The sequence below is a fragment of the Martes martes genome (genome assembly GCF_963455335.1).
Source record: "Martes martes genome assembly, chromosome: 2".
NCBI classification, from domain to species: domain Eukaryota; kingdom Metazoa; phylum Chordata; class Mammalia; order Carnivora; family Mustelidae; genus Martes; species Martes martes.
Genome location: NC_137889.1, coordinates 134726021 through 134746588, shown reverse-complemented (window position 1 = coordinate 134746588; position 20568 = coordinate 134726021).

Sequence of the window (20568 nt, the reverse complement as noted above, 5' to 3'; positions counted from 1 at the left end):
CAGTGTCATTGGACTGAGATGTATAAGGTCTCTTCCTACTCTCTCCCTCTCATGTGAGGGTCTCAACGCAGGTATTTGGTTAATTCCTTCATGTTCTTTAAAGTCTGTTTCCCTGCCTCTTGTCCTTGGTGTCATTGATGCTGCTCCAGACTGTGAAATTTTGTGTCATTGCATGTCATTTTTGTGGGTGGAGCAGACTTGTGATGAATGTTTTGTGAAGGTTAACCTCATGGTATAGTTCAGGCCATCCAGCAGGGAGAGTAACTGGGCTTCTGGCTTTTAGTCAGGAGGTAAGTGCAGAAATCTGGACTCTGGAGCCCCAGTGATGATGGTGCTGAGAACAGAGTGGGAAGGGATGAAGTCAAAAGCCATTCTGTTGTTCCTTGCATTTCCAGCCCATAGAAGTCTGAATTTTCTATTTGAGTGTAAATGGTCATTGATGTTGAGTGAGCAGCTGTTGTGATTTTTGGGCGTTAGATCCTCTCACAGTCCTTTTTTTTCCTTCTTCTTCTTCTGGAAGTCCTATTTCCTGTCTGTGGGGTGGTTCATCTCCCCACCTCTTCTCTTCCAGGCTCCTTGTCAGATAGCCCCACCAAGGCCCCCATTTGTTACCTCCTGAAGCTCTAACCCACTCTTACAGCCTGGAACAAAGGCTTCACTATTCTGGCCCCGCTTTTTCTTTCATCCCATCATTCCTCATTAAGTTAGGATCTTTACCAAACTCTCTACACAGAACTGACACTAGACCATGAATTCTATTAAGATTTTACTGATGGTTCATGAATAGTCGGGGAAAACTATGGGAATTGAAGTACGGCCAGCTAAGGAACTTGAGTTCTATGTTTCACTGTCCCAATTCGGCCTCTGACCTGAACCTTCACCTGACACCACCCATTCCCCTTCCACAGCTCTGAGCAAGTGGCTTTAGAGCCCAAGCCCCATTACCATGCCACTCAGACAGGGAGAGGAGCTCCTCAAACTCTTTTCTGGTTCATATGGGAATGTCCTCTTCCTTCAGCAGAAACCATACACGGTTTTGTAAGATGGCGCCCAGCAGTCCAACATCTGTGCATTCTGGCTTCATTGCCTTTTGAATAAACGCAGCACGAGAACTGAAGTCCAGCATAGCTCCTTTTTATAGCCTCTCCTCCAATGTGAATTGAAGACAAAGTCTGCAAGTTTTTCTGGCAAGCTTTTCAACGTTAGATCTCTACTCATTGTAAAAGAGCAGTGAAACAACCGTAACACAAAACAAGCAAGCAGAAAACCCCTCCACAGTAACAAGGAATAATTTGGAATCCAGTGTGCTGCCTTGGTCATGCAGAAACTGAACTCTTATCTTCTCTGGCCCCTTAACTTTTCTCTTTTCTTTCCTACCCAAACAAGGGCAGCCAGCTCCTAAGCAGAGTCCAGTTTGTATTTTTTAATAAAACACTCAGCTTGTCAAAGAACATCTTTTTTGACATATCAAACAGGTCGATGATGACTTCAAAGTGTCCCTCAGGATCAATGGACCAATTATTTACATGTGTGTAATTAAAGGACCCATTCTTTTGACTTTTCCTAAAGAAATTGTGTGCCACCGATGGGTGTCTGCTTTCACCACACAGGAGGCTTAGAAAGACCTTGAGGCTTTGGAATGATAGTTTTTGGCTTCTGTTCATTAAGTCTTCAAAAACCCTGGTATCCAGGCCTAGGTAGTAGAATAAACCCTTTCCCATATGTAAATTCTGAGAGAACACGTGGCTGCCTGATACAATAATTAAAGTGGAAGAAAGATGAACCTTCTCAAACCTGTGTAAGTGGGAATAGCATATGGTATTGATGGACATGTGGTGCTAAGAAGGGAGAATGGTTTTGGATAAGGAGAAGTTAGGGTTCATGTATTAATTTTTTTTTTTTTTTGGCCAACTCCAATTCCCAGATGTGGAATTGGAAGCTCTAGCTTTGGTTGTTTCCAAATCTACCAGCAGACATGAAGAGTCATGCAGTGTTTTCTTGGCATTAGAGTATAACATATAGAAAACAGCTTTTCATTTTAGGCTATGGAGTTAAGAAACTAGATCAAGTTTTGCAGTCCAATATTACCCTCAAGATAGGGATTATTCTCTAGGACTATTTTTTTTAAGTGCAATTCTCATTTGAAATGAGATTTTTTTCAGAACTTACAGCTTTCTATGTAGTCCAGGTTAGAAAGTTAGCAGATGGTTTTAGTAGAGTTTTAAAAACTATATTAATATTCTCATTAATACAAAGTGACAATATCTATTAAAAATTATTATTTTGATTGCCCAGTGTTTTTCTAGAGTTTGATAATGTGAAGCAAGGTCTCACCAATAACACTTTATTCTATTTTCATCATTATGCTTGATTATATTACTGCTTTATCTGCATATATACAGACTCTAATCCATTAATTCTAATTCTAATTTTATTTTAATTACTAAAGTGCTTTATTTTTGAAACTACCCTGGAGGGTTATTTTGTTTTCTCAGGTAGTAAGCAAATATCCATTTCTCACCCTTATTAAGATGACTTGTTTTTCTTATCAGTTTAAAGACTTAGTAATAACAGTAATTGTTCTTAATATTTAGTTTGTATATTGCACTAGGATGTTCTGTTTGTGAATAAAATGTTTTTCTTTCTCCTAGTTTTTCTTGTCTCTAAACCTTTCTTTTATTTAGAGACAAATACTTAGCTCATTAACAGTACTTGTTAATCTTTCTGAAATGTATTCCTTGATGTCTCTCTTAATCTTTAAATAAGCTTCTCTTTCAATTTCAATACACTGAAAATAAGTCTCTTTAGCTTATTAATGACTTATTTATTGACACCTATTTTCTTGTTGGATTAAAAAAATAATTATATTGGCAGATGCTTGATAAACTTCTTAGTAAATCACTTCGATGTTCTTATCCTCCTGTCTTCAATTTAAGGTAATGAGAATTAATCAATCTGCTGTAGGTGCACTAAAATGTAACTTTGCCCCACTGGGTCTCAATAACCTTCATGCATCTGCTACCTAAAAGGCAATAATAATTTCTCATCATTTCAGAAAAAGTTGGGAAATGACTATTAATGACAGTCTCTTAAAGTATCCCCAATTTTTCAACGTCTTCATTCAAACTTGTGTGAAGTTGCGAGAACTTTAGCTGTTCTTTGATACACTTTTTTAGAGATTAATAATAGGAGTAGTGGGAGAAAATATTTGCAAGACATGTGTCCGACAAAGAACTTGGATCTAGCATATACAAAGAACTTTCAAAATTCAAAAGTAAAAACCCAAACAATCCAATTAGAAAATGGACAAAAGACATGACATTTCCCTTTTCACCAAAGGGAAAATATGAAAGGCAAATAAACACATATGTGAAAAGTTGTTCAACATCATTAGCCATTAGGGAAATGCAAATTAAAACCACAATGAGATCTCACCACACACCTATTAGAACAGCTAAAATTGAAACTAATGATAATATCAAACTCTGGCAAGGACATGGAGAAACTGAAACAGGTATATATTACTGATAGAAATGTAAATTGATATAGCCATTCTGAAAAACAGTCTGATGATTTCTTATAAATCTAACCACGTATTTAGTGCAAGTCCCAGGAATTACACTCTTGGCATTTATGCCACAGAAATAAAAACCTATCTTCATGCAAAAACTTACACATGAATGTTCATAGCAGCATTATTTTTAATAGCCCCAAACCAGAAACTACCCAAATGTCCTTCAGTGGGTAAAGGTTGAGCAGATATAGTATATGCCTACAATGGAATACTACTCAACAATAAAAAGGGACAAACTACGGATACATACAACAACTTGAATGCATCTGAAGGGCATTATGTTTTGTGAAAATAAAAGCCAGTTTCAAGGTTACATGCTATATGATTGCATTTATAGAACATTGTTGAAATGATCAAACTATAGAGATAGAGGACAGCAGTTACTAGGGGACAGGCACGGGGTTGAGATTAAGTGAATATAAATATAAAGGAGTAACATGAGTGAGTTCTTCTGTGGTGACAGAACTGGTCTGTTCCTGATGGTGGTTGTGGTTATGTGAATCTTTACATGGGACCAAATTACACTGATGCACATACATATGCACACGCACACATGAATGCATTAAAATTGCATAAAAATTTTAAAAATGTATCAAAAATGCAAACTGGATAAATTTTGTTGTCTAGTTAACAATATTACTCCAATGTAAATTTCCTGATTTTGATAATGTACTATAATTAATAAGATGTCACCATTAAGGAAGCTGGGGAAAGGTTCCAAGGAACTCAGTATACTACTACTTTTTAAAAAAAGATATTATTTATTTATTTGAGAGAGAGGGAGAGAGAGAGAAAGTGAGTGCATGTATGCACTGCAGCAAGGTGAGGGGCAGAGGGGAAGGGAGAGAAAGAGGGAAAGAATCTCAAGCAGGCAAGCACAGAGCCTGATGTGGGGCTGGATCTCATGATCCTGAGATCATGACCTGAGCCGAAACCAAGAATTGGACGCTTAGCTGACCGAATGACATGGGTGCCCTTCCATGTTCTACTTCTATAAATTGTTTATCGCTTTAAGATAAAAAGTTAAAAAATGAGTACTAGGTAATTTAAAATATTAGCTAGCTGTTTCAGTAGTATGCTGCATACAAAATTCTTTAGATACTTTTAAAGGAAATTTGTGAAATAGAATGATTTTCACTATGTCTGCCTTCAATCACAATAGAGGATTACTTGTGAATATATTAAGATTTAATTTGATGAAATAAAACTGATAATAAAAATATATTAGACTCTCATATTTGCATTGTCACATTAAGCAGAACCATATTTTCAGTATCTGTCCTCTTAGTTGGAAGAGAAAAGGAGTAGGAGCAGGGTTTAATGTGGAAGGAAGTTGCTACTTGATGGATGCATGGATTGGTGGGAATTTTAATCTTCTGGAAAATAGGAAGGCTATTAGTCTGGGTAATTAGTGCTACGTACTGCAACAGTCAAACTCATGAGATCTCAGTGGCTTACCATAGTAAAAGTGGTATGATGTTTTTAAGGACCAGTCTAGGAAGTTGCTTTCATCACTTCTACCAACATGCCATTTATTTTTTATTTTATTTTTTTAAAAAGATTTTATTTATTTATTTGACAGAGAGAGAGATCACAAGTAGTCAGAGAGGCTGGCAGAGAGAGGGGGAAGTAGGCTTCCCGCTGAGCAGAGAGCCCAATGCTGAGCTCAATCCCGGGACCCTGAGATCATGACCTGAGCCGAAGGCAGAAGCTTAACCCACTGAGCCAGCCAGGTGCCCCCCAACATGCCATTTAGAATTATAAGGATGTAAACTGCATTTAGACCAAACTCCCTAGTCAATAGTTAGCTATTTGCCTAAGGTCAGTGAGGGTACCAGAACCTAAGTCTGTGGCTTTGAAGTTCAGTGCTCCTTCCATTTCCCACACAGTCTTGCCAATAACACAGTGCGTGTGGCTGAATGCTTGAAGCCCAGTAATTCCACACTTGCCTCTGAAAGTCAGTTGACATAGACAGCTAATGTTGGGGACTGAGTTGGGGCTTGAGTCGGCCCCAGGCTTTACCTTGAGGCCATCATCACCTTGGAGTCTTCTTTATGTCTGCACGGGTCCTAGAGATTCAGGGAAAATTGTGGGGGACTAGAAATGGTGGGGAATCACATGGCACACAAAGGGAGCTAAGAGGAGACAGGCTGATATTCCTACTCTCTTTCTGTGGCCATTCTTTAGAACACTGCTATTCCAGAAGTGAGTGATGAGTAGACAAAGGAAATTAGCAAAACACCCAAGGATAGAGAAATTTCTGCCATTAGGTGGAGAAAGAACAGGCAGTACTGGTGATAATCCTCCACAAACTGGCTCCTCCATCCCTTTTCCATTTTAGTAAAAGTAGTGGTGAGCTGCTCAATCTTTAACAATTGCCTTTCTGGAAAAAAAAGTATATATACACATTTATGATACATTTTACTGACAACCAATTGATTTGTTGGTGTTCAACAAACTCTTCTATTTGTAGCCAACCTATGGTCGCAATTGATGAACAAACATGGTTCTAATATGAATGTTGGTTACTGTTTTTATTTACTTTATTAAGATGAAAGAAGAACAACAAAAATATGTGTTAGAACTTCATTCATTTGTCAATGACACAGAGACTTTGCTGAATCAGATGAATGTTTTTGCATACTGGAAGAATGTTTCTCCAGCTTTTTGTGTTTTCACAATGTGGCAGACATAACCATAGACTTTTGAATTTAATCTACAATATTAACATTTTCTCCATCACTTTCTTAAGTCTAGACAAGCAACGGAACAATAAACTAAGCTCTGATTTTTAGCATTTTCCAATTCTGTGGTGTGAATACTCTCCCATAGCTGATTTCAAGCTACCAGTGTAATGTCACTAAATGGATTGTTGGGAAGAGATACACAGTAACACACCACCATATTGTAGTTGCATCATATGGATATGATAGATGTAAATCATCTCAAGAACATCAATATAGTAAAACACAGTGAGCTAGTCAGTGTCAAGTATATATTATTTTTGTTTTAAATATTTTTGATAATATGTTTTAATTTTGTTTTTGATGTATTATTTGATTGGAAGCTTATATAATTTAATTTTTAACAATGGCTGTATTTAATAACTGGTTTATTGAATCACTGGAAATTTAACAGTTGGCTCTCATGAGCTAGTATGAGCCAGCTCTATATCCAGCCTAGATATGGCAACTCCAACTTTGCGTTTTTCAGGCCAAAAAACCAAGAGTCAAATTTACTCCTCCCTTTTTTTGTGTACTCCACACCCAGTCCATTAGCAAATCCTGTTGACTTAGTGCTTTGTTCTTCTATGTTAGAAAATTAAGGGGGAGGGGCGCCTGGGTGGCTCAGTGGGTTAAAGCCTCTGCCTTCGGCTCAGGTCATGATCCCAGGGTCCTGGGATTGAGCCCCGCATTGGGCTCTCTGCTCAGCGGGGAGCCTGCTTCCCCCTCTCTCTCTGCCTGCCTCTCTGCCTACTTGGGATCTCTGTCTGTCAAATAAATAATAAAATCTTAAAAAAAAAAACAAAAATGAAGGAAATTAGAAGAAAACTTGCACACACTCCAAGCGTTACATTAATTTATCTCTAGTATCTGTATCTATATACTCTGCTGTCCTTCCTGTTACGACATGATCATAGGTGAACAACAACAACCCAACTTGCTCAACAACAACTCAACTTGCTCCTATCCAAAGCTACCTCATTTGTGGAAATGATCACATTCCTTCCCAACTACTCAAGGGCACTGCTTCAGCAATTATTCTCATCTCCTAAATTATTCCCTCCTGTATTATTCCCTCCAATATACAAATATGATATTCTTTTTAAAACCTTGAACACTTATTTTTTTCTTTATCTCTCTTCCCTGCCAGCTTCTGTCCACTTTTTTCCTTCCATTTTGGAGTGATAATTCTTGAAAGAATGGTCTACATTTACTGTCTGTAGTTCTGTTTCTCTCATTATTTTGTGACTGTACTTCCTATACTGTGGTTTACTGTGTCTTACTCTCTTTTGCTGGTTCTTTCTCTTTTTCCCAGTTCTTTAACGTTGAATGTCCCAGGGCTCAGTGCTTGGCCCTTTTCTCTAACTGCACTCATTCTTTTGATCATCTTATATAGTCTCAGTGCGGTAAATACCATTTATATTCCAGTGACACTATATCCCAAGCACAGAGCTCTATTCTGATCTTTAGACAACGCTCTACCCCACATCCACTTGGATGTCTTGGAGACATTCCAAACTCAAATCCAAAACTGAACGCATGATCTCTAGACTTCTTTTTTTCATCCATCTACTTTCTCAGCAGTTTTCTTCTTTCAGTTTCTCAGGACCCAAACTCTGGAGCCGTTCTTGGCTCTCCATCTCATACCCCACAGTTAGGAGATTCTTTTGGTTCCACCTGCAACATATGTCTAAAATCCGACCACTTTAACCATTTTTCCTGCTATTGCCCTGATCTGAACTACCGTTAATTTTGCACCTGGATTATTATAATAGCTTTGCAATTGGTTAGAACCTTCCCTTCCTACATCTGATTTTCTATACAACATTATTAATGCTGTTAAACATAGTCAGACGGGGCTCGTCTGTCCAAATTCCTACAGTGGCTCCCATTTCACTCAGTAAAATCCAAAATGCTTCAGTGGCCTACAAAGTCCTATAGTATCTGTCCCCCTTCCCCCAGTGTTGTTCCTCTTCAACTACTTTCTTCTTTGCATATGCTACTCTGGGAACATCATGGGAACACTCTCCTCGTAGGATCTTTTTTTTTTTTTTTTTTTTTAAAGATTTTATTTATTTGACAGAGAGAGAGAGAGCAAGAGCACATGCAGGCAGAGTGGCAGGCAGAGGCAGAGAGAGAAGCAGGCTCCCTGCCAAGCAAGGAGCCCGATGTGGGACTCGATTCCAGGACCCCGGGATCATGACCTGAGCCGAAGGCAGCCGCTTAACCAACTGAGCCACCCAGGCGTCCCTCCTCATGGGGTCTTTTGCCAGCTGCTCTTAAGGAGCCTCATTCCCCAGGCATCAGTAAGGGGATTTGATTCATCAAATCCCTTACTTCCTTCAAGTGTTTTCAGACACCTCACCTTCTCAACAAGTCCTATCTTAACTATCTCTTCCCCAAGTCCCTTTACCATCTTCTTCTTTTTTCTCTGTAGCGCAATATACTTCTAACACACTAAATAATTGACTTGTTATTATGTTCATTGTCTATTACATGCTTCATCCATGTAAACACCATGAGAGTAATTCTGGTTTTTTTCTTCCCTGATTAATGCCTATAATAATAAATGCCCAATAAATATTTACTGCATACAGGATTGGCTACACTATTTGTGGGTCTAGTACAAAGTGAAAATTTAGATCCCCTTATTTAAAAATTATTATGAATTTGAAATAGACATAACAAAGCATCAAACTAAGCATAGGCCCTTCTAAGCACAGGGCCTTCCACTCCTGAGCAGGTTGCATGTCCATGAAACCAGCTCTGGCTGAATGAATGAATGAACAAGTGGCTTTACTTTCAAGATACCAGTATAACCTGACCACTGTTCATCACCTCTACTACTACTAACTTGGTCCAAGTTATCATTTTTTCTTGCCAAAATATTGCAATAGCTTCCTAATTGTTCTGTTTGTGTCCATACATTTTTGTGCTATAGGGGTTCTCATTTACGTAAACTCTAATGTAAATACTTCTCTAGAGTTGTGGAAGGTGATGAGTCTCTGAGACAGGCTTATATGACTTTGTTCTGACCACCCTGACCTTGAGTTCCCTCTGCCTGGAAGGCTTTCACCTCCTACAGGTCTTTGCTCTACTTTTTCTTTCTTCCCTTTTTTTTTTTACTTTCTTAATGAAGATTTTCTTGACCATCTATGTAAGATTGCAATCTACCCCTTATCCTAGATTTCTCATTCTACTCCCTCACCTTAGTTCCTCCAGGACATTTATCTCTTTGATACATTATGTATTCCATTTATCTATTTCATCTCTCCATGAGGGAAGAGGTCTTTTTCTGTGTTTTCCAGCACTCTTTCCTAAGCGCCTAAAACATAGTTGACATACAACATATTTGTTGAATTGATTAGTGAATAAAAAAAGTGAATGAACACCCAGAACAAAAATCTCCTAATGAAGCAGAACTGCTGGAGGAGACAGATAGTGACATGCACTAAAATGTATTAGAGCATTAGACTCAGTTACTGAATAAAGAGACATGTTTGATCTAAGACAAACAAACAAATCATGACTTCTCAATTATAATTTAGTAAATAAATTTAAAGGGGATTGGTGAAACCAGAACTGCAGATTTGGAAGATCAAATGGAAGAAATAATCTGAAGACCAGAGTAAAAAGAAAAAGAATTGGAAATCATAAGGGAAATGTAACAGATTAAGTTGACATATTAGTATTGCACAACAATCAAATTATAGGACTTTTAGGAGAGAACAAAACAGGTGAAAAGGAGGTAAACAATGGATTAAAATTTCTTTGATCTGAGAAAAAGGTCAAGTCTGCCGATTAAAGGGGCTTGCAAAGTTGAAGATAAAACTTATACAAATAGCCTGGGAATATTCCTAAACTTCAAGCATAAAAAGAGTACTTTCGGATCTTCAAGGCAGAAATAAGAAAGAATCAGACTGACATCAGACTTTGCATCAGCAAATTGAAACCTGGAAATTACGAGATGCCTGAGGGAAAAGTACTGATAATCATCTGTTAGGATGAAAGAAATCTATTCAGACACATAGAACGATTTTGAAAATGTGCTATCCACTTGCCTCATCTACTCCAACAGCAAAAACATGGAAGATAAACTTTAATATAGGGGAAAGTGAAGAGGCAAGTGGTTGTCAGTGAAACTTGCAACATACATAGCTAAATTTAATATGAGGGAATACCTGAAAATAAATTATAAAACAAAAATTATTGAAATACAAGAATCATGTTGCAATGGAACAAAAAATAGTCTCTAGTTATAATACTAAATGAAGCAAAGCTTAGGAATTTTTAAGGTATGGTGAAAGAAGTGAAGTAAAATCAATCTAAAGGTTTCATTGGTTGGGAAAGGAGAAAAGACAAAATATTACAAAGGTCTTATCTAATTAGGTTAGAGAGGAAATAATTGGGACATAGAACATCTCATTGATGATAATAATTGGCATATTATGAGTTTCGGGAAGGAAAGTTGCCCTAGTAGCAGTAAAGAACACAGTAAAATGTCTAAATAAAAAGAATGAATGAATAGCAACTTTATTAAGCTAGCTCAAAATTGGAGAAAAAAGAAGCAGCAAAATTAATTGAATACTGAATGTTATGGAAAAAGCAAAACCTAGCAAATTAAACATAAATAGGCTGTCAAAGATAGTTGTATCAGGTTAAAAAACAAAATCCAAAAATATATTGTTTTTACGAGAAGCACTTAAAGCAGAATGATTGAAAAAAATGTCCAAAATGTAAGTTGGATAAAGGAAAAAGCAAACAGAAAGCAGTAGCGGCAATGTTAATATTAGATGATAATTAATAAAATTAAAGTTTAGCATACGAAAGATTAAAAAACAGTAACAGGATAAGTAGGGATATTATGCAGTTATGGAAGGAAACATTTATGAGTAAAATATAATACTTGTATGTACTAAACATTAGTACATTTAAGTAAATAAAGCAAAAACTGTTAGAAATTCAAGGAAAAGTTGATAAATAATAGTTATAATGGGAAATTTCCATACACCTCATGCAAAAAGGGTGAATCTAGTAGCCCCCAAATATGCAAGACAACACAAAATAGAAATAATATAATTAATGAATTTTTAGAAAAGTTTTAATTCAAATTCTAGCTAGTTAACATATAGTGTAATATTGGTTTCAGGAGTAGAGTTTAGTGATTCATCACTTACATATAACACCCAGTGCTCATCATAATAAGTGCCCTACTTAATACCCATCACCCATTGCGCCCATCCCCCACTCCCCTCCCTCCATTAACCCTCAGTTTGTTGTCCGTAGTTAAGAGTCTATGGTTTGCCTCCCTCTCTCTCTCTTTCTCTCTTTCTTTTTACCTTCCCCTATGCTCATCTGTTGTTTTGTTTCTTAAGTTCCACATGAGTGAAATCATATGGTATTTGTCTTTCTCTGACTGATTAATTTCACTTCACACAATATACTCTAGCTCCATCCATGTCGTTGCAAATGGCAAGATTTCATTTTTTTGATGGCTGAGTAATATTCCATTGTGTGTAGCACACTCTCTTTCTCTCTCATATTCTCATATATATATATATGCATACACACGTATATATATGTATATGTATACACACACACAGCTTCTTTTTTTTTTTTAAAGATTTTATTTATTTATTTGACAGAGATCACAAGTAGGCAGAGAGGCAGGCAGAGAGAAAGGAGGAAGCAGGCTCCCCGCTGAGCAGAGAGCCCGATGCGGGGCTTGATCCCAGGACCCTGGGATCATGACCTGAGCCAAAAGCAGAGGCTTTAACCCACTGAGCCACCCAGGCGCCACCCACACACAGCTTCTTTATCTATCATTAGTCAATGGATATTTGGGCTTTTTCTGTAATTTTGCTATTGTTGGTATGCTGCTATCAACATCGGGGTGCATGTGCCCCTTTGAATCGGTATTTTGGCATCCTTTGGGTAATTACAATGAACACATTTGAGTTTATCTTTTATCTTTATGTTCTTCACAGCTAGGGCTGCCATAACAAAATACCACTGAGTGGCTTAAACAACAGAAATTTATTTTCTCACAGTTCCGGAGGTTGGAAGTCCATCATTAAGATGTTAGCAGTTTGGTTTCTCTAAAGCCCTCTGTCCTCACATGGTCTTTTCTCTATTCCTGGGAGATCCTGGTATCTCTTCCTTTTCTTAAAGGGCAACAGTATGGTTGGATTAGGGTCCCACCCTAATTTAACCTTAATTCCTCCTTAAAGTCCTTGTCTCCAAATATAGTCACATGGGGTTGGGGGGTTGCCTAGGGCTTTAACCTGTTAAATTTAGGAGAACACAATTCAGTTTATAACACTCTCACGTTTTAGGTCTACATGTGGAATGTCTAAGTTTCTACTTTTATGAAACATTTATAAAAAGTATGTACTTTACTACAAAAGAAAAAATTTAATAAATTCAAAGGCAAAAAAGTGGTGAGCCAAAATGTTATTGATAATTCAGTTAAAAACGAAGATGAGCAAAAAATGCGAACTACTTGAAATTGAAAAATATTTTCATAATTAACTCAGAAATTAAAAAAGTAATTCAAATTGATATAAATGGTCTTGAAATAAAAATTAATTTCATATAAAAATCAGTGTTTGCATTGAAATTATACTAAGAGGAAAACATAACACTAAATGCTGCCATTATTAAAGAATGCTGAAAAAAAAAGGAACTTGACATACAGTTTTAGAAATTATCCTTTTTAGAAAAAGGAACATTGAAATTAACCAAAAGATATTGGGAAGAAACATAATAAAGATAGAAGTTGAAATTGTTATAGAAACAACAACAAAAAGAGTGGAAAGTAAGTTAAAGCCAAGGGCTTTTTCTTTAGAAAGACTAACCAAATAGATAAAATCCTCCAGAAGCCTGAATGAAGAGTAAGAGAGAAAATATAAAGAGTGTGTCAAACACAAATATGAAAGGGCTTAAAAAATTTTTAAAATAATACTTAGTGATGCTCTTTGGTTATGCATTTGGAAATCTACAAAATGGCTGTTTTCCATCCAAAGGTATGTTATGCCAAGGAATAAAAAGTTTGAATGGACACATTGCCATAGAAGGGATTGGAAGGGCAATTAAAGATCTACCGTCAAAACAGGCACCCAGGTCCAGATGGTTTCACAGCTGAGTTTCTAGCCAGCCTTTAAAGAACAGATGATTCCAATGTTATTTATGCTATTCCAGACCTCACAATTAAAGTGAAAATTCCTCAGTTAATTTTATGTTTATAAAAAAAAATTAATGGCAAAACCTGATTAACATAATACAAAAATAACCCTTTAACTATAGACTATTATCACTGATGAATATTGATGCAAGCATTCTAAATAAGAAAATTCACCTTGGCACTATATGAAGATAATATACCCTCTGGGCAACTAGGATTTATTCCATAATAAAAATATAATTGAATATCAGGAAGTTTGTCAACATAATCACATCATAGAATATAAACTTTACTAGATGTTAAGCTGCATGAGGGAAAGAATTTTGCATATTTTTTTCCCTGCTGAATACCCCAATACCTAGAACAACACCTATTATATAGTGTCTGCTCAATAAGCATTTCTTGAATGAATAGCTTACATTAATTAAATCAAAGGAGAAAGACTGTATGATTATGTCCTATGGTGTGTGGCAAATGTTTAACAATCAAATTTCCAAAATATAAAAACAACCCTGATTTGTTGCATTTGCTGATTTCCATGATGCAAATACTTCCACCGTTGCCATTTAAAAATACTTCAGTCATTAGCCAACATGGTAACACTGAATGGAGTTGAGAAGGAATTTCACAATTGGAAATCTCCCCAATCTGCCCAATCTGGGTGAGCTGGCTCAGGCACACCACTGATAGGTAGATAGAGGCTGAAAAGGGATTTGGAAGGTTAGTAGTCATTTCTAAACAAGTAATGGAGTGCTATTGCTTCAATATGATAAATTATATTTGCTAAAACCTCCAAATAAATATGGAGCCACTAAAACCATTTCAATCAAAATCAAGAACTTACAGAGTTTGCTGCTATTATCATATTATGCAACAGTGCTTTGGAGAGGCTTGCAAATGTGGACGAATAACAATGTAAAAAATGAATGTAAACTGGAAAAGAAAAGATATCTCTTTGGGCAAATAATGTATCTGGAGAAATCAAGGTACTCTGTTGAAACAAACAAACAAAATCCAGGACAAAGTATAAATAGTCTAACAATAGCAAAATGAAATAAGGTAAAACTAAAGCAAGGCAAAGCAAAAACTGCTGGAATTAGGAAGAGAATATGATATAGCATTTAGATACAAGTGAAAACTTGGTACTTTTTCTGTATTACCACTACATAACTAGAAGTGGAAATGGCAAAAGTTGTCCATTCACAAAGACCTTCTATTGCTGACTACATCCACACTTAGACAACTTGCTGCTCCTAAAAGGTGGCATTGTGATTTGGGCTAATCAAAAGGAAGCACGTGAAGGATAAGGTGGAGGTCAAGCATATGTAACTAGGATGAGAGGGACAAATAGGGAGAGGATGTTTGTGGCCTCATTACTTAGCAATATTTAAAAAAATCAAAATTTAAATTTTGGGGGGGTTGCAAAGCAGGACAAATTTTTTGGGTCCCCTGCTACAGACACATATTATAGTTAGACCTATTTTTCATACTTACTTAGACCCTCTTATCATAGCTGTTATTGTCCTTTAAGGTTCTGAACAGTACAGAAAAGAACAGAGGTTGGTCTGGCTCATGGAGACTATAAGAGAATTCATTGCCCTCTTGATGATGGGTGCACCAAATGATCATAATATGTCATTTTCCAGGTTTGTTTCAAAGAGGGAAACATTTGCCAAGATGCCATAATCCTAATATTTCAATATCTTCTCTGACATTCTTCTATTTTACTTTATCTCATCATCATAACCCACCATATGTCAAAATGTTCAGGGGGTGGGGAAACACTTTAACATTTATATTGCTGGACTTTAACATTTTTTCTGCTGATCCCTCTAGTCTACAATACTTTCAATGAACAAGTCACACATTTCCAGTGATTCCAGATTTCCTGGTAACCCTATAATATCGTAAGTCTTTGATTTGTATACAAAAATTCCTATATTTCATAGATTTCATGCAACAAACAGTGGAAAACAATATATTTATCCAGGGAGCCATAAAAATAGGGAGTGGGTTGGGTGGTATAGAAAAAGTGTTCTAAAGCACTTGCTTCTGTACTTGGCTGTGCTTTTGAATCACATGAGGAAATATGGTTGGAATTATAGTGGAGTTTGGGTACTTCAGTAGCTTGGAAGATTTCCTTATATAGGATGGCTTATGCACTGTGTATTTACATATTGAAATAAATCACAATGTTTTTCAAAGCTAGTGTTCTAACACATTATTGAGTGATGTTCAGTGGGAGATAAAGAGATGGTTTTACAGCTTGTGGGCATACATTATGAACCCTAGACAAATAATCTCAGTATTTCCAAATGTGAATATCATCAAGTGTATCCTCATGGAAGAAGAGATTTGGCAATGTTGATATATAAGATTTTACCAATACGCCTTTGTGCAGAGAATATCAGTTGTGCAAAGAAATGAATATATGGCTCTGAGAATGCTTTTGGCTCCTGGCTATATATCAGACTGCTGTATTTTTTATGACTTTAAAATTGTTTAGATATTTGGCTTAGTTTTGCTTGACATTGCTTTAAAAGAACATTCCATAAATTTAAAAACATCTTAACAGGTATGTAGGCAATATTACAATGAAAATAATATAAAAATGGAAACTGTGTCTGGGCTGATGAAAATGTAGAGTAATACTGCATTCTGGTGAGAAATCTGGTAGTAATTAGATTAAAATATTTGGATGCTGTTCTTTGGCATAGATTCCAAAGGGTCCCACATAGGTCCATAAACAGAATGACCACACAACTTGGCTTCCCTGAGCAGGTCCATTTATTTGCCTTCATTCACTTTCAGAAGTGACTTACCTTGGACAATATGGTCATTTAACCCCTAAATGTCCATGTATGAGGAAGTTCATTGCAGTGGTGGAGAGAGTTCTTCAGGACAGGGAGTAGGGCAAACGTGATGGAAATATATACAGAGTAAGTTTTTTTTTTTTTTTAAGATTTTATTTATTTATTTGACAGAGATCACAAGTAGGCAGAGGGACAGGCAGAGAGAGAGAGGAGGAAGCAGGCTCCCTGATGAGCAGAGAACCCGATGTGGGGCTCGATCCCAGGACCCTGGGATCATGACCTGAGCTGAAGGCAGAGGCTTTAACCCGCTGAGCATCCCAGGAGCCCCTATACAGAGTAAGTTTTAAGCAGCAGTCAGAACCAAATGATTCCTACCATAAGTTAATCTTAAAAAATTAAAAAAAAGAAAAAAGCTACACATTGATTACTTCAAAAGGAAATAGCCGGACTAAAAAATACAGTATCTTAGAGAATAAAACACGTGGGAAAAAAATGAACAATATGCGTGCTATAAGCACATGCAAACAGAAAGATATACATCAAACACATTGCAATTGTTGGCTAGGGGGAGAGAGAGGAATGTGAGTGGGTTATAGAATTAAAAGGGAGTGAAATAAAACAAGGTAGTGCCTTGTACAGACCAGTGCTAATAATGTGCTGTGAACTGAACAGTATGATTAAGACAAAAATCCTGTACCTGATGTCCAGGATAGCACCCTGTAGTCTATAATTATCTTACATATGATACAAGCATAAAGAATGTGTCTTTTAAAATATTTTTTACAAGCCAGAATTAAAACATTATGCGTAACTAACCCAGGCATGAGAAACTGAGCATAAAAAATATTAATAAAGCTTGGCCAAAATAGAAGCTTCTGTTTTAAGACTCTCTAATTTGAGAATTTATAAACCTATGGGTGGAGTGGGGCGGCTGGCTGAAAGAATTAAATAACCTTTGGATAGAAAAACTTATCTTAGTCTTTCACCCACACTCACTACCACACTCGGAACAACAGTAATTTTTCACAATTTCTGTAATTATAAATGAAACCTTTCATCCTCAGTCCTCAGGCACCTCACGCCGAAACTCTTTAAAGAAAATAAATACCTTAAGTTTGAATCTCTCTTCTGGAGCCTTAATGATACTCTTGGAGGATTTCGCAAAGTAAAAGAAACCGTATTGATTTTCCTGATGGACTTTCTGGGATTCCCTGGCAGGAGGCCCTGGCTGACAATTTTAGTTAGATTTGGGGATGAACGGGGCTTGTCACCTACAATGGTTGATGAAGCTCTTTAGATGGGCATTCCGTCCCTTTTCTTGTGTGTCCCTCTGGTTCTGAATGCTTGGTAGAAGAAAGTAGCCTTTTTACAAAGAAGGACCAGTCTTCACTGCAAAGAATATGTGTCTCTGAACCTTCAATAGAACACTTGGAACAAATTCTCAATTCTGGTTGGCTCGGGCATGTATGGTTACTACAGAAATGGTCCCCTTTATGTCACTGATGATTGTGCCTCAGGAGGAAGCTTGCGATATCATTGGGGAGCTACAGGAGACTTTTCAGAAAGGCGGTTCTCTCTGCAGCTAGGTTTTCTGAACCACAGGGAAATAACAATTATTTGATAATCTTTTAAGAATACTACAGTTGCAGTAGGTCTGAATGAAGGGATAAAATATGTTGACTATTATTGTTCTAAAAGACTAGCGTTTATCAAACTGGCTTGTGATGTGAGTGGATGCTTGGGTATCTATCTTATGTAGGAGACCTTTTAAATTTAGTGTCTTATTTGGATTTTAACCTAAAATTTAGTATAAACATTCTGGATGAAGTGCATTTCACATGATTTTTTGGTGTCTGTGTCTATTTATGATTGTGTTTTATACCATGTAAAGACTAGTGTCTTAGCACACTATATACAGGAAGGTTTTTCACAGTCGCTCAAATACAGAAAAACAGTGGACAAATACACTTGACCCTTGGATACGCTGCAGTTGGAGGTACCGACCCCCTGCACAGTTGAAAATCTGTGTACTACTTTTGAATCCCCTAAATCTTAACTACTTATAGCCTACTTTTGACCAGAAGCCCTACCAATAATATAAACAGTCAGTTAACATGTATTTTGTGTTATCTATGTTATATGGTGTATTTTTAAAAGTAAGCTAAAGAAAAGAAAATTTTCCTATTAGGAAAGTCATAGGAAGAGGTGCCTAGGCCATAGGGAATGAAAATACATTTATAGTACTGGATTGTAAAAAATCCACATATAAGTGGACTGCATAGTTCAAATCTGTGTTGTTAAACTATAACTATGTTTATAGTGTGGCAGGTTTCAGTACAGGTATGCAAAATTCAAAAGGAAATGTGCCATAGAAATTTGTGACATATTATGATTTGGGGTGAATATATTATGGGGATCCCATCTTTGTTCACAGCATTCTGCAACAATTTATTAGAAGTTAAGTATAGTAGTACATATGTACATACACACACACACACACACACACACACACACACATAAGGAACTTTCTTTTCCTGGTTCCTGCTGTAATTGGACCAAACGCCAATTACAATTTGAATTTTAGCAATACCACAAGTCTAATCTTATGCTTAAGGAAACAAGATTATCTCCACAGAATTATCAAGAGACACCTCTTTTCTTAGTTGCAGGTTTGCATAAAGGTGGGATCTGATTATAGTCCTAGTATAGGACACAGAGATTTGAGGTTATTAATAACTTTTTTTGGAAAAAAATAACTTTTTGTGGAAAAAAAGTCATTCTTCGCATTATTGTCATTGAAGTTAAATTGTAGACAGAGTAAGTGGGAACTAGACCTAAAATATATCTTTCTCATTAAACCAGCAATGTAGTCAGCAAAACAACATCATTTGTCATTTGAAATTAGTGTGATTTTTATATAAAAAAGTAAGTATATGTCTATACATTTTATTTATATTTAATTTTCAGTGTGCATATTAAATTGACATTGGAATAAAATAAAGTCCATATTGTGAGCGCATGAGAGCCTTTTCTTTTGAAAGAAGTACATGTATTATTCATTGAAACATTCACTACCCGAAGAATATGCCCATTAAAATATTTCATTATTCAGACAATAAATATGGAAGCATTTTTAGCTGAAGAATTTAGTTGTCGAATCATATAAGTCATTCCAACTAAGTTGTATAAGATATTCCTGAGGGACAATATTTACAGAAATATGTTTTTAGTCCTTTTATAAAACATCTACATCTTGTACTCTTGTACTTGTGCATGTCTTAGTGCTTATGGGTGTATGGAGAACTAAGTCATTTGCCCATTTTTTGAAAATTTTGTCTAGCAAAAACCTGAAAGCAATCATAGTGTGAAATAAATTGATAATACCTTTGAGTCTCCATAGCACTTTAGCTGGATTTTTACTCAAAGTTTATTTTATCCAATGAAGGCTGCTTCATGATCTGCTGTTTTCTCAAAGGGAGCTCCTGGAACCCATCTCCAGTCATGCTGTGAATTTTTTTTTTTCCATTTTAAATCTAGGCTACCTTTGACTTTCTTACATAAAGGCATAAGAGGGGGATGATGGACACGGGGATTCGATGGTGATTATACATAATTCTTTCCTTAATCTGCTTTGCAACTTTAAACTACTCTGCAGCTTGAAGCATTGTCTCCTCTTCTATAGTATATATCTAATCTGGGGATAAAAATTGAGAAATAAATGAGGTAAAAATAAAGAATTGTTCAAACTAGCCTTTTTACTGCCTTGAAGTTTGGGAATGATTGCTCTGTACATTGGCATTTGAGAGAAAAATTTGGCTATTATGGTTTCTCTTGTTATTTTTATTAAGCGAATGAAAAAGGATGGTAGCAGTTCAGCCACTGGGGTGTTGGAACAGCAAATTGAGGGGCCCCCAAAGACCTTGCTACCCGTTTTTGAAGTTCAATTCCAGTCACTAAGATTAGAGCAGCCCTTCCAAAATGAGGGTCACAAATGCATTTGTGATTTAGACTATTTGTCTGGATGCTGTCAGGGAAACAATTGGCTATTATTGAACAGAACTGCTGATTTTCTCTCTGTACCATTTTTTCCTTTTGTTTTGGTTGTCTTTGAATGGTAAAGTCTGACAGCAAGTAAAAAAAAAATACTAGTTATATGGAAGAGAAAGGAACACGGAGAGGGAAAGGGAACAAATGAAGAGAGATAAGGGAGAAAGAGACAGCCTTTCAGTTTCATATGATATTGATTTTAGTCCTGAGTAACTTAGTTTAATTGAA